The 14,609-nt window shown below is 32.9% G+C and overlaps 1 pseudogene across 1 annotated transcript; it reads right to left on the reverse strand.

Annotated features, from left to right (window-relative positions):
* Positions 1–1,992: 1,992 nt before the first annotated feature.
* On the reverse strand, positions 1,993–4,267 carry LOC125600292 (annotated as a pseudogene). Its single transcript, XR_007333689.1, has one exon. The product of XR_007333689.1 is annotated as an ATP synthase subunit beta, chloroplastic-like (transcript).
* Positions 4,268–14,609: the final 10,342 nt, after the last annotated feature.

The raw sequence follows: 14,609 nt of genomic DNA on the forward strand, positions 1-14,609 counted from the left end.
CCAAGAATTAGGATAAGCACGAAAATGAAAGCTTCTATAAAAGCGGATACCCCTAGTACATCGAAACTCATTGCCCACGGATACAGAAAAACGGTTTCAACATCAAAAACAACAAAAACTAGAGCAAACATATAATAACGGATTCTAAATTGTAACCAAGCATCCCCGATCGGTTCTATACCTGATTCATAACTAGAAAGTTTCTCCGGCCCCTTCGTAATTGGAGATAAAACCCCGGAAATTAGAAATGCCAAAACAGGAATAGCACTTGATATTATTAAAAATGCCCAGAAAATATCATATTCGTAAAGCAGAAACATAGACGAACTCCTATGAATGTGGAAAAAATACCCGCTTAGTCAATTCCAATCGGAGTGGATTGGGCAAGGTATATATAACTCTTGCGTCAAAACAAAAATTCAGGTTAATCGAATCATTTATTTTCGTTTGGTTGCTGTGGTAGACGTCTCCTTTTAAGATTTATTGATTGTAATCTTATTTTCAGTACACTTATTACTTAATATTTCCATGTTTCTATTACTAATAGTTTCTCATATTAATAATATAATATTAATATGATTAATAACTAGTAATTTTTTTTATTTCTGTTTCTTAAATTTGCTTTATGTTTTATTTAAAAATAAAACAAATTGATAAAAATATCTTCGTTTTTAAAATTATGACGTATCAAAAAATCCACTTACGACTATGAAAATGAATGAATAAAAAACGTTTATTCTAAATTATAAGTATCTATCTAGATATATCTATAGATAGTGATTGGATCCACTGAAATCAAATGAAATCAAATTTGGTTTTCCGTTTTATTCTGAACGACCCCCAGGACTTATGGTTTAGGGTCTGGGAGTTTTTTTTATGAACCAACAAATTGAAAGTAACCAGTTAGAAATAAAGAATACAATAAAAAGTCAAAAATTATCCAATTATTTGGATTTGAATGTCATTTATTAGAATAAATTTATTAGTTAGGGCTATACGGATTCGAACCGTAGACCTGCTCGGTAAAAGAGCTCGAACTTATTATTATCAAAATGATTCGAACTCTTTCAAAGACCCAACATGCATTTTTTTTGCATTGGGCTCTTTCATTAACTGATAGAAAGATCAGTTAGTCTACCATATTTTTTCTTAAAAAAAAAGATAAGAAATGGTTCCAAGTACTCTGATTGATTATTTTTTAATTCTAATACAATACAGAATAACTACCAAAGTGTTTCAAAGAAGGGTTCTCTTGACGTAGGTTTGCTTTTGGTCTAGATCAACTTAAGTTAAATATAGTCTCTAACATCCTGATTAAAAAATCAAATATGAAACTTGCTACACCTTAAGGTTCATAGGACGAAAAGATCATTTTTGAGTTCCTTATACTCATTCTGCCTAGCATTAAGTAGACTGGGTATTCACCCTATCAATATCTCAAATCAATGATGGGTTCTATTAATTCCCTACCGAAATGGGGTACTTTAATAGGACCTAATGTCAGGCTATTGTTCTCCTCTTTTTCCTAAAAAAAAGTCATGGAGTAAGACATCGATTTATTAATAAGATCAATCAATTGGTTTGATTGCGTGATGGACTCCTCTGAAAAACTTTGGCGCACGTGTAAACGAGGTGCTCTACCTAACTGAGCTATAGCCCTTGTGTTTATGATCCACATTTTATCTTATCTTATCATGTAGATAATTTCTTGTCAAGATTAATATTATATGATCGAACATTATATCTCTTTCATCTCGTTGTTTATTGGTATTGCTTAGAAATAATATTGGATTTATAATCCTATCGATGTGTGATAAGTATCCCCGTGCCTTCTCTTTACGATGATAAATAACCTACTTAACTCAGTGGTTAGAGTATTGCTTTCATACGGCAGGAGTCATTGGTTCAAATCCAATAGTAGGTATAACTTATTAGACACCATGATCAATGGTGTCTAATAAGTTTTTGTAGCCAGCTTTTTTTTTTTTTTTCTCGCTTTTGGATCCTATTTTTTTATACGTCAGCTAGTTACAAAATCAAATCGTATTGAGAGCCTCGACGCGTGTCCGAGCTCGTCTGAGAGCTAGATTAGCCTCAATTGTTTGTCTCTTGCCTTCAGCTTTTCTCAAGTTCGCCTCTGCTATTTCAAGAGTTTGCTGAGCTTCTTGTGGATCAATGTCACTATTCTTCTCTGCATCATTTACTAAAATAGTAATTTCATTATTGCCTATTCTAGCAAAACCGCCCATCAGAGCCATTGTTAACCATTGGTTATTAAGGCGTATTTTCAAAATACCTATATCAACAGCTGTGGCAATCGGCGCGTGATTTGGTAATACGCCAATTTGTCCACTATTAGTAGATAAAATGATTTCTTTTACTTCTGAATCCCAAACAATTCGATTCGGAGTCAGTACACAAAGATTTAAGGTCATTTCTTCAATTTACTCTCCATTTCTAAGTTCGTAGCCTTCGCAGTAGCTTCATCGATGTTACCCACTAAGTAAAAGGCCTGTTCAGGAAGAGAATCAAATTCTCCGGAAAGGATCAAATTAAACCCTCTAATTGTTTCCGCTAGCCCAACATATTTTCCCGGAGAACCTGTAAATACTTCTGCTACGAAAAAAGGTTGTGATAAGAAACGCTCAATCTTTCGTGCTCTTGCGACGGTTAAGCGATCCTCTTCGGATAATTCGTCCAACCCCAGGATAGCTATAATGTCCTGAAGCTCCTTGTAACGTTGTAAAGTTTGCTTTACTTGTTGCGCAGTTTCATAATGTTCCTCGCCAACGATTCGAGGTTGTAGCATAGTTGACGTTGAATCTAAAGGATCTACCGCTGGATAGATACCTTTAGCAGCTAATCCTCTTGATAGTACGGTAGTCGCATCTAAATGTGCAAATGTGGTGGCAGGAGCAGGGTCAGTCAAATCGTCTGCAGGTACATAAACTGCTTGAATAGAGGTTATGGACCCTTTTTTCGTAGAAGTAATTCTTTCTTGTAAAGAACCCATTTCGGTACTAAGGGTGGGTTGGTAACCCACAGCAGAAGGCATTCTACCCAATAAAGCGGATACCTCGGATCCTGCTTGTACAAAACGGAAGATATTGTCGATAAATAGAAGTACGTCTTGCTCATTAACATCTCGGAAATATTCTGCCATAGTTAAGGCAGTCAGACCAACTCTCATACGAGCTCCCGGCGGTTCATTCATCTGACCGTAGACTAGGGCTACTTTGGAGTCCGCAAGGTTTAGTTCATTAATGACTCCAGATTCTTTCATTTCCATGTAAAGATCATTTCCTTCACGAGTTCGTTCGCCTACTCCACCAAATACGGATACACCACCATGAGCTTTGGCAATGTTGTTGATCAATTCCATAATTAGTACTGTTTTACCCACGCCAGCCCCACCGAATAGTCCGATTTTTCCCCACGACGATAAGGGGCCAAAAGATCTACTACTTTAATTCCTGTTTCAAAAATAGATAAGGTTGTATCTAAGTCTATAAAAGCAGGCGCGGATTTATGGATAGGAGATGTTGTGAGAGTATCGACAGGACCTAAATTATCAACAGGTTCCCCAAGTACATTGAAAATTCGTCCTAGAGTCGCTCCGCCGACTGGAACACTTAGAGGATTTCCCATATCAACCACGTCCATCCCTCTCTTTAAACCCTCGGTCGCGCTCATAGCTACAGCTCTAACTCGGTTGTTTCCTAATAATTGCTGTACTTCACAAGTCACATTAATTTCTTGACCAAGCGTATCTCGACCCTTAACCACCAGAGCATTGTAAATATTAGGCATCTTGCCCGGGGGAAAGGCTACATCCAGTACCGGACCAATGATTTGGGCAATACGTCCCAGGTTGTTTTTTTCACGTATTGAAACCGCTGGATCCGAAGTAGTAGGATTTATTCTCATAATAAAAAATATGTTCAATTTTGTTGCGAAATTTTTCGAATACAGAAAAAATCTTCGATAGTAAATTCATTGGTTAATTCAATAATAAATGGGAGTAAGCACTCGATTTCATTGGTACCACCCAAGCGAATATGCAATTCAATTTTTTACTTAATTAAATTTCAATGAAGGAATAGTCGTTTTCAAGCTCAACTAACCAAAACCTAGTTTTAAAATAAAAAATATATGAATAAAAAAAATTTTTGTGGAAAGTCTTTGATTTATTTGTCATAATAGGCAAGACTTTGTTTTATCTAGCCAATTCCGAAATGGAACTCTATTTATGATTCATTATTTCGATCTCATTAGCTTTTTTTTTTCATATTTTCATTTTAGCATATCCGGTTATGCGTCCCATCGATATCAACCCCCCTTGTTTTTCATTTTCATGGATGAATTCCGCATATTGTCATATCTAGGATTTACATATACAACATATATTACTGTCAAGAGTGATTTTATTAGATGATTCCGTACTACAATTTGGTGGCGGAACTTTAGGCCACCCTTGGGAAATGCACCGGGTGCCGTAGCTAACCGAGTAGCTCTAGAAGCATGTGTACAAGCTCGTAATGAGGGACGTGATCTTGCAGTCGAGGGTAATGAAATTATCCGTGAGGCTTGCAAATGGAGTCCTGAACTAGCTGCTGCTTGTGAAGTATGGAAGGAGATCACATTTAACTTCCCAACCATCGATAAATTAGATGGCCAAGACTAGAAATTAGATTAGTAATTCACGTCCGTTTTATTAGTTTAATTGCAATTAAACTCGGCTCAATCCTTTTAGTAAAAAAAAGATTGAGCCGAGTTTATCTAGTGTATATACTGTTTTTGATAGATACATACTTAATCTAGATATACAAAATCTGAAAAAAAAAGAAGATTAAACACAACTACACTTTTGTATTGTAGTGTCCACAAGAAATTCTATACGAAATATGGATTCTTAGGATTTTTTTATTTTTTTTAAGTTTCGTGTCAGGGCTTGAACCAAGTATCCCCACTTCTTCTACCCATTCTGCATGTTGTCCTTTTCTTTTCATTCCGTATTGGAATAAAAACTTTTTTTTTATATTAGTATACGAGATTTTACTAAAAAAGTTCTTCATATCGCTTATATTCATAAGCGAAGAACAAATATTTCTTTTTTTTAATGAGAATTTTACACAATATAAGAAAATCCTTATTTTCATTTAGAATTGAAATTTATTAATTTCAATTGCTTTTACTTAATAATCTTAGCAATTAGCAATTGCATTGACATGCTTTGCTTACTCTGAATAGAAAATGAACTATTCAAATTTTTTTTTTGCATTTTTCAATTTTTTCATTGAATGACTATTCATCTATTGTTATTTTATTTTCATGTAAATAGAGGCCAGAAGCTCTATGGAAAAATCGTGGTTCAATTGATGTTTTCTAAGGGAGAATTGGAATACAGAGGCGAGCTAAGTAAAGCAATGGATAGTTTTGCTCCTATTGAAAAGACTACTATAAGTAAAGACCGGTTTATATATGATATGGATAAAAACTTTTATGGTTGGGGTGAGCGTTCTAGTTATTACAATAATGTTGATCTTTTAGTTAACTCCAAGGACATTCGGAATTTCATATCGGATGACACCTTTTTTGTTAGGGATAGTAATAAAAATAGTTATTCTATATATTTTGATATAAAAAAGAAAAAATTTGAGATTAACAATGATTTGAGTGACCTAGAAATTTTTTTTTATAGTTATTGTAGTTCTAGTTATCTGAATAATAGATCTAAAGGTGACAACGATCTGCACTATGATCCTTACATTAAGGATACTAAATATAATTGTAATAATCACATTAATAGTTGCATTGACTCTTATTTTCGTTCTCACATCTGTATTAATAGTCACTTTTTAAGCGATAGTAATAATTCCAATGAAAGTTACATTTATAATTTCATTTGTAGTGAAAGTGGAAGTGGAAAGATTCGTGAAAGCAAAAATGACAAGATAAGAACTAATAGTAATCGTAATAATTTAATGAGTTCTAAGGATTTCGATATAACTAAAAACTACAATCAATTGTGGATTCAATGCGACAATTGTTATGGATTAATGTATAAGAAAGTCGAAATGAATGTTTGTGAAGAATGTGGACATTATTTGAAAATGACCAGTTCAGAGAGAATTGAGCTTTCGATTGATCCGGGTACTTGGAATCCTATGGATGAAGACATGGTCTCTGCGGATCCCATTAAATTTCATTCGAGGGAGGAACCTTATAAAAAGCGTATTGCCTCTGCTCAAAAAAAGACAGGGTTGACTGACGCTATTCAAACAGGTACAGGTCAATTAAACGGTATTCCGGTAGCTCTTGGGGTTATGGATTTTCAGTTTATGGGGGGTAGTATGGGATCCGTAGTAGGCGAAAAAATAACTCGTTTGATCGAGTATGCTACCAATCAATGTTTACCTCTTATTTTAGTGTGTTCTTCCGGAGGAGCACGAATGCAAGAAGGAAGTTTAAGTTTGATGCAAATGGCTAAAATTTCTTCGGTTTTATGTGATTATCAATCAAGTAAAAAGTTATTCTATATATCAATTCTTACATCTCCTACTACCGGTGGGGTGACAGCAAGTTTTGGTATGTTGGGGGATATCATTATTGCCGAACCCTATGCCTATATTGCATTTGCGGGTAAAAGAGTAATTGAACAAACATTGAAAAAAGCCGTGCCTGAAGGTTCACAAGCAGCTGAATCTTTATTACGTAAGGGCTTATTGGATGCAATTGTACCACGTAATCCTTTAAAAGGTGTTGTGAGTGAGTTATTTCAGCTCCATGCTTTTTTTCCTTTGAACAAAAATGAAATCAAATAAAACAGTTAGTTTATCATAATTAAACGAAAACCCTGAAAAATTCATTTTTCTTTAGAATCATTTTTTTATCGATATTCTTGTTTACTACTCAGTAAACCTTTATCAACAAGATAAAAAGTGAATTTTTGCTTTCGGGAAGTTCAAATTCGACTAGAAAAATAAAACAAAGTTTTTTTCCTCTCTTGCTTGCATATGGATAGATAATTCAAATAGAGATATAGATCTATAGAGAGTCTTGCATCGTTTTGCATTTCCCGAAAATTCCCTGTTGGTGGATCAGATTCCAATCAATTTTGTATAAATTTTAATGGAATAAAATTTTTTCTTTATTAATGACTATTAGAAGAAAAAGAACAAAAAGAATAATAAATCTAACAGGGAGATTATGATAATACATCTATTTTATTTTGAAAGATTAATAAGTCCATTTATTTAGTTTGGCATTTCTTGTACCTATTTTTTTATTCTATTTCTAGTAGGTTCTATTATTTCTATTAGGTTGTATATTAGTATTCGATATATATTTACTTAAAGATACTTAGTATAAATATAATATATATAATAGAAATAATAAAACTACAAGATATTCTAAGATATCTTTAGAATTCAGAATATAACAATAACAGGTACAAATATTAAATTGAGGTACCCCATTTTATGACAACTTTCAACAACTTACCCTCTATTTTTGTGCCTTTAGTAGGCCTAGTCTTTCCGGCACTTGCAATGGCTTCTTTATTTCTTCATATTCAAAAAAATAAGATTTTTTAGATCGGATGAGACCGAATCGTATAACTCCCCTTTTTATTTTAAAAACTTCGATTTGATAAGACCCATTTGGTAGAATATTGTATAACACATAGATTCCTACAAACATAACTAAAAAAAGTTTTTATGCATGTGTAAACGTATTATATGGGGTAACTCAATTTGCGCTCTTTTGAAAAAATGGATCATCGTCGGACCGCTGGATGAAATTCAAGTCAATGTATTTATTTGTATGTATATAGTTATAGGGGATCATATAAAGGAAGGAGATTTTATTATTTTAGATATAAACAATTATATAAATTATTCCTAAAGTAAAGGTTCACAACAAAATAGTTATAGTTGATGAGAGTTACTTTGAAAACAAAAAAAAGGAAAGTCATATTTTCTCAATTCCAAAAAATTGTATAACTGGATCTAATATATATGAGTTGGCGATCAGAATCTCTATGGATAGAATTTATAACGGGGTCTCGAAAAACAAGTAATTTCTGCTGGGCCTTTATCCTATTTTTAGGTTCATTGGGATTCTTATTGGTTGGAACTTCCAGTTATCTTGGTAAAAATTTTATATCGTTAGTTGCATCTCAGGAAATCCTTTTTTTTCCACAAGGGATTGTGATGTCTTTCTATGGGATCGCGGGTCTCTTTATTAGTTGCTATTTGTGGTGCACTATTTTGTGGAATGTGGGTAGTGGTTATGATCTTTTCGACCGAAAAGAAGGGATAGTACGGATTTTTCGTTGGGGATTTCCTGGAAAAAGCCGTCGCATCTTTTTACGATTCCTTATGAAAGATATTCAGTCGATCAGAATCGAAGTTAAAGAGGGTGTTTCTGCCCGGCGTGTCCTTTATATGGAAATTAGAGGTCAAGGGGCTATTCCTTTAATTCGTACTGATGAGAATTTTACTACACGAGAAATTGAGCAAAAAGCTGCTGAATTGGCTTACTTCTTGCGTGTACCAATTGAAGTATTTTGAAATGAATTCATTTTAAAGTTTAAAGACTAAATCCTTTGGCAGTAGGAAGAAAAAACGAAAGAATTGCTTTCTTTTTTTCAATTGAACATTCATCTATTCTTTTATGCTCGTTTTTTTTTATATATTTGATAGAAAAGAAAGGGAGTTTATTCGTCTCGAAAATAGAATCATATTTTTTATTTTAAAAATTCAAAAAAGTTCTTTTAGTATTGATCGAAAAAAGGGGGAATAACATCCTGGAAATACAATTTTTTCTTTATTCAAATTGTAAGTGTATTCTGAGTCTATTTCTGTATTCTTTCTAGATTCAAAGCAAAGACTAAGTATTGAATCAAAAGAAAAAGAGAAAAGGGATTATAGGCTCAATACATTCTATTTGAATTAGAATAGAAACTCATGCTCGATAGAAATAGTAGATCTAATAGAATCCACAAATGCGGTAGGTTCATTAACAATTCACAGATTCAAAATGGCAAAAAAGAAAGCATTCATTCCTTTTTTTTATTTTACATCTATAGTCTTTTTGCCCTGGTTGATCTCTCTCTGCTGTAATAAAAGTTTGAAAACTTGGATTACTAATTGGTGGAATACTAGACAATGCGAAACTTTCTTGAATGATATTCAAGAAAAAAGTGTTCTAGAAAAATTCATACAATTAGAGGAACTATTCCAGCTGGATGAAATGATAAAGGAATACCCAGAAACCGATTTACAACAATTTCGTCTAGGAATCCACAAAGAAACGATCCAATTCATCAAAATACACAATGAGTATCGTATCCATACAATCTTGCACTTCTCGACAAATCTAATATCTTTCGTTATTCTAAGTGGTTATTCCTTTTGGGGTAAGGAAAAGCTTTTTATTCTCAATTCTTGGGTTCAAGAATTCCTATATAATTTAAGTGATACAATTAAAGCTTTTTCGATTCTTTTATTAACTGATTTATGTATCGGATTCCATTCGCCTCACGGTTGGGAACTAATGATTGGTTATATTTACAAAGATTTTGGGTTTGCTCATTATGAGCAAATTTTATCTGGTCTAGTTTCTACCTTTCCAGTCATTCTTGATACAATTTTTAAATATTGGATCTTTCGTTATTTAAATCGTGTATCTCCGTCACTTGTAGTGATTTATCATGCAATAAATGACTAAAAAACGATTCACTGATCCAATTCTACTCTTTCTTACTTTATACATCATAACCAAATCAAAGTCGTATTTACTTTACTCTTTTTTACCCACGAGGGATTCCTTGTATATTTCAAAAAAATTTATTTTTTCAGTAAATGTAAATAGCAGAATTGTGGCTAGGGAAGTATATTATCGACCTACCTAACTTTATTGTAGAAATTTTCGGGATAAACGATTGGACCATGCAAACTAGAAATACCTTTTCTTGGATAAGGGAAGAGATTACTCGCTCCATATCTGTCTCACTCATGATATATATAATAACTTGGGCATCCATTTCAAGTGCATATCCAATTTTTGCCCAGCAGAATTATGAAAATCCACGAGAGGCAACTGGGCGTATTGTATGTGCCAATTGCCATTTAGCTAGTAAGCCCGTGGATATTGAGGTTCCACAAGCGGTACTTCCTGATACTGTATTTGAAGCAGTTGTTAAAATTCCTTATGATATGCAGCTAAAACAAGTTCTAGCTAATGGTAAAAAAGGAGCTTTGAATGTGGGAGCTGTTCTTATTTTACCGGAGGGGTTTGAATTAGCCCCCCCCGATCGTATTTCACCCGAGATGAAAGAAAAGATAGGAAATCTGTCTTTTCAGAATTATCGCCCCAAAAAAAAATATTCTTGTGATAGGTCCTGTTCCTGGTCAAAAATATAGTGAAATAACCTTTCCTATTCTTGCCCCAGACCCTGCTACTAATAAAGATGTTCACTTCTTAAAATATCCTATATACGTAGGTGGAAATAGGGGAAGGGGTCAGATTTATCCTGATGGTAGCAAAAGTAACAATACAGTTTATAATGCTACGGCAGGAGGGATAATAAGTAAAATTTTACGAAAAGAAAAAGGGGGATACGAAATAACCATAGTGGATGCATCGAATGAACGCCAAGTAATTGATATTATCCCTCGAGGCCTAGAACTTCTTGTTTCAGAGGGCGAATCCATTAAACTCGATCAACCATTAACAAGCAATCCTAATGTGGGTGGGTTTGGTCAGGGGGATGCGGAAATAGTACTTCAAGATCCATTACGTGTCCAAGGCCTTTTGTTCTTCTTAGGATCTGTTGTTTTGGCACAAATCTTTTTGGTTCTTAAAAGAAACAGTTTGAGAAGGTTCAATTATCCGAAATGAATTTTTAGATCTGTCTATTTCGCCTTATCAAATTCGTAAAAAAGAAAGAACAAAAAAAATTATCAAAAGCCTTTTTGCCTCTCTTTAGACTTTCGATTTCGACCAGGTGTCAGGAATTACTTGTCTGATAGTCCTAATCCTAGTATGTATATTAAGAAGAATTCACTTTACCCCCCTTTTCTTTATTTTTCAATACAAATTTGTATTGAAAAATGGGAGGGGGGGGGTGTGATGTAACTCTGTCGTTAGTGACCAATTGAAATTGATAGAATGTATCAATAATCAAGAGTTTTTTTCTAATGTAATTTAGAATGGAAAAATTTGACTAGATACTAAAATAAGGAAAGCAAGCGTAGAAAAAAGGGAACTAGAAATTGGCGAAATAACAAATTTTAGGGACTATAGGGAGTATTACTTGTCTTGCGAGTCTTCGACACAAGAAAAGGAATTTTAGACATCCTTTTCTTGTGTCGATCTTGTCATTCTTAATTGCATTCGTTAAAAAATCCTATTCTTAGTTTACATATATATTACTGTTTCTATATATATAAGGTTTTAATATATCTATATTAATATATATCGTATATATAATTATTAATTAATAGTATTAATAATAGTTACTTTTTGTAGTTTTATTTATTTTCATTTCAAGTTTGATGAAATACTAAAAAAATAAGAAAAAACTTCTATTAGTATAGAGTATAGACAAAATTTTAATGATAGATCTAATGATAAAAAATATTGTGTCAGTCGGGAAAGCAGAAAAATAAAATTAAGTGACCCCCCCCCCTTTTTTTCGATCTTTGAAAGGTTAATAATAAATACTATATGCTCCTAACCTACTAATCTAATTAAGTTCATTTTTCAAAAACACGATAAAAATTGTTCTGATTATTAGCAGTTCAACGGGACCCCCTCGAATCAGACAAAGAAGGAAGAGTTGGGCCCCGTTGAGTTCTTATGTTTTCACGTCTATAACTCAGTTCATCCAATTTCTACAGGGATGAACCTAATCCTGAATATGAACCATAAAAGAAAATACCTATTAAACCGATCACAAGAATACCAGCTACAGTACCTATTACCCAAAGAGGAATCCTTCCAGTAGTATCAGCCATTTATCCTGCTTCCCTCCACATTTCATCGAGTGGTCATGCTAGAAACATAAACAGTCAGAGATAATTATGATATATAATCCATCCGAATGGGATAAGAAAACGAATGGGATAAGAAAATTACTACTCTTTGTTTTTTATTTTATTATTCTACGCTCTTTTCTTAATTTTACTTAATTTTAATTGAAGAAATAATTTGAAAATAAAACAGCAAGTACAAAAATGAGTAATAACCCCCAATAGAGACTGGTACGATTTAATTCAACATTTTGTTCGTTCGGATTTGATTGTGTCATAGCTCTATAAATAATTGAATTCGGTTTATCGTTGGATGAACTGCATTGCTGATATTGACCCCAAAAAAGAAACGGTAGGTACAGCTAGTCCATGAACAGCCAACCAGCGCACTGTAAAAATTGGATAGGTCCTATCTATAGTCATTGGGTCCTCCTAAAAAGATCTACTAAATTCGTCGAGTTGTTCCAAAGAATCAAAACGGCCTGTTATTAATGGAATGCCCTGTCGGCTCTCTGTAAAATACTCGTTTGGACGAGGGCTCCCAAACACATCGTAAGCTAAACCGGTGCTGACGAATAACCAGCCCGCAATGAATAGGGAAGGTATAGTAATGCTATGAATGACCCAGTATCGAATACTGGTAATAATATCAGCAAAAGAACGTTCTCCTGTGCTTCCAGACATACTGAACTCCAGATATTCTTGTAGGGAATCGATTCTGTAAAAGATGAATCAGTAAATTCAAATTCACTGAGATTACATCTTTGTGAGATCGTCAATAAAGTACCAAGGGTATTTTTAGAGTCTACCGAATCAGTATAGCTATCCTTCTTCTGACACAGCAACGCAATTTGAATTAGTATAGAACTGAAGTGTTAGATAATTTATTTCGTTTTTTTTTTGCTTGTCGATGTATAACCATGTTCCACTTCTTCAAATTCCTGTATCTGTAATCTATAGGGGCTTTGATCCTTTATTTGTTTTGGACTAGAAAATAAACTAAAGATTAGATAAAATGAAAATTCAAGAGGGTGGTTTCTAATTCTAATAATTCATTAAGGAAATTCTCATATTGTCCCAAGTCAATTGAATCCAAAACCCATCAATTTCATTTTTGTTGCATATGCATAATTGTAGAAGATATTTTTTTGTAATGATAATGTGACCCCCCCCCGTTTTTGCTTTTTATTTCATTTTATTTTAAGGAATTAATTTCCAGTAACAAGAAAAGGAAGAATAGTTTTGGATCAATTCAAAAGAACAACAAATAATAAAAAAATAATAATACTAAATCTTTGGAATGCGTGCATTGTTTTGTTGTATTCAATTTAAAGGTTTTTTCTTTCTTTAACTAACTACAAAGATGATGGGTTTTTCACTCTATTTTCTATATAATATCGAAAGAAAAAAACCTAAAACCTAGAAAGGAAACGATAATAGAAATTGCTAATTACAAGTTTTAAAAATCTAGTTAAAATAAATAACTCTTTTTTTGACTGATCTCGTTCTCCGTGTAGGATACTGCTTTTTGGTTTAATTTCATAGATTAAATGAAGAAAACTGCTCTACTATATTAATCTACTTTATTCAAAATTGAATTTATTTCAATTTGAATAAATGTAGAAGGGGGCATATTCTAGGTTCTAAGGTCACTTAAAAAAAAAAGAATCAAACAACTTTTTTAAAAATTTTTACATGTTTATTCAAAAAAAGTTCTATGTTTTAACTGAAGTTATATAATAGAGTTATTTTTTTATGTATTATTTTTTCTTATTAATTTCTTAAAGAGTTTTTCAATGAATCAGTTACGTGAATTCTGAATCCTGAGATGGTGCAGATGCCAAAGACGATGAATTTCGTTTTTTCTTTTTCTCTATTTTTGTTCATACCACCGATAATGCTTGATAACTCACAAATTTTCAATTTAATTTTTTGATTCTTGGAACTAGTATTTGTATCTATCTTTACTTTAAAAAATTTTTTATTGAAACTTCGGGAAGTACTTTAGAAACATATGTATAAAAAAACATATTTTATTGAGTCCCTTCATGCCTACTATAACTAGTTATTTCGGTTTTCTACTAGCAGCTTTAACTATAACCTCAGTTCTATTTATTGGTCTAAGCAAAATACGACTTATTTGAAATTAATTGAATGAATCTTTTTTGATCAAAAAAGATTTATATGGTATTTCATATGTTCGATAGTTCCTTACCGTGTTAATTACCCAATTTTGGTCATTGAGATTCGTCGGCAATACAGATTAAGAGCTAGGAATAGATAGTACCTCTCTTTTCTCCCTTTCAAAAATGAAAACAAAATAAAATTGAAATGATTGAAGTTCTTTATTTGGAATCGTCTTAGGTCTAATTCCTATTACTTTGGCTGGATTATTCGTAACTGCTTATTTACAATACAGACGTGGTGATCAGTTGGACTTTTGATTAATTAACATCTTTTTTTTGACTGACCTCCTTCTTGCTTTCATATGCGGGAGGTCGAATTCAGATTGCTGCTCAATTATTTGCGAACAGTGGAATTTTGACACAATCTAATAAACAAGAGTGACAT

This window comes from Brassica napus, unplaced genomic scaffold, assembly GCF_020379485.1.
Source record: "Brassica napus cultivar Da-Ae unplaced genomic scaffold, Da-Ae ScsIHWf_2179;HRSCAF=2832, whole genome shotgun sequence".
NCBI classification, from domain to species: domain Eukaryota; kingdom Viridiplantae; phylum Streptophyta; class Magnoliopsida; order Brassicales; family Brassicaceae; genus Brassica; species Brassica napus.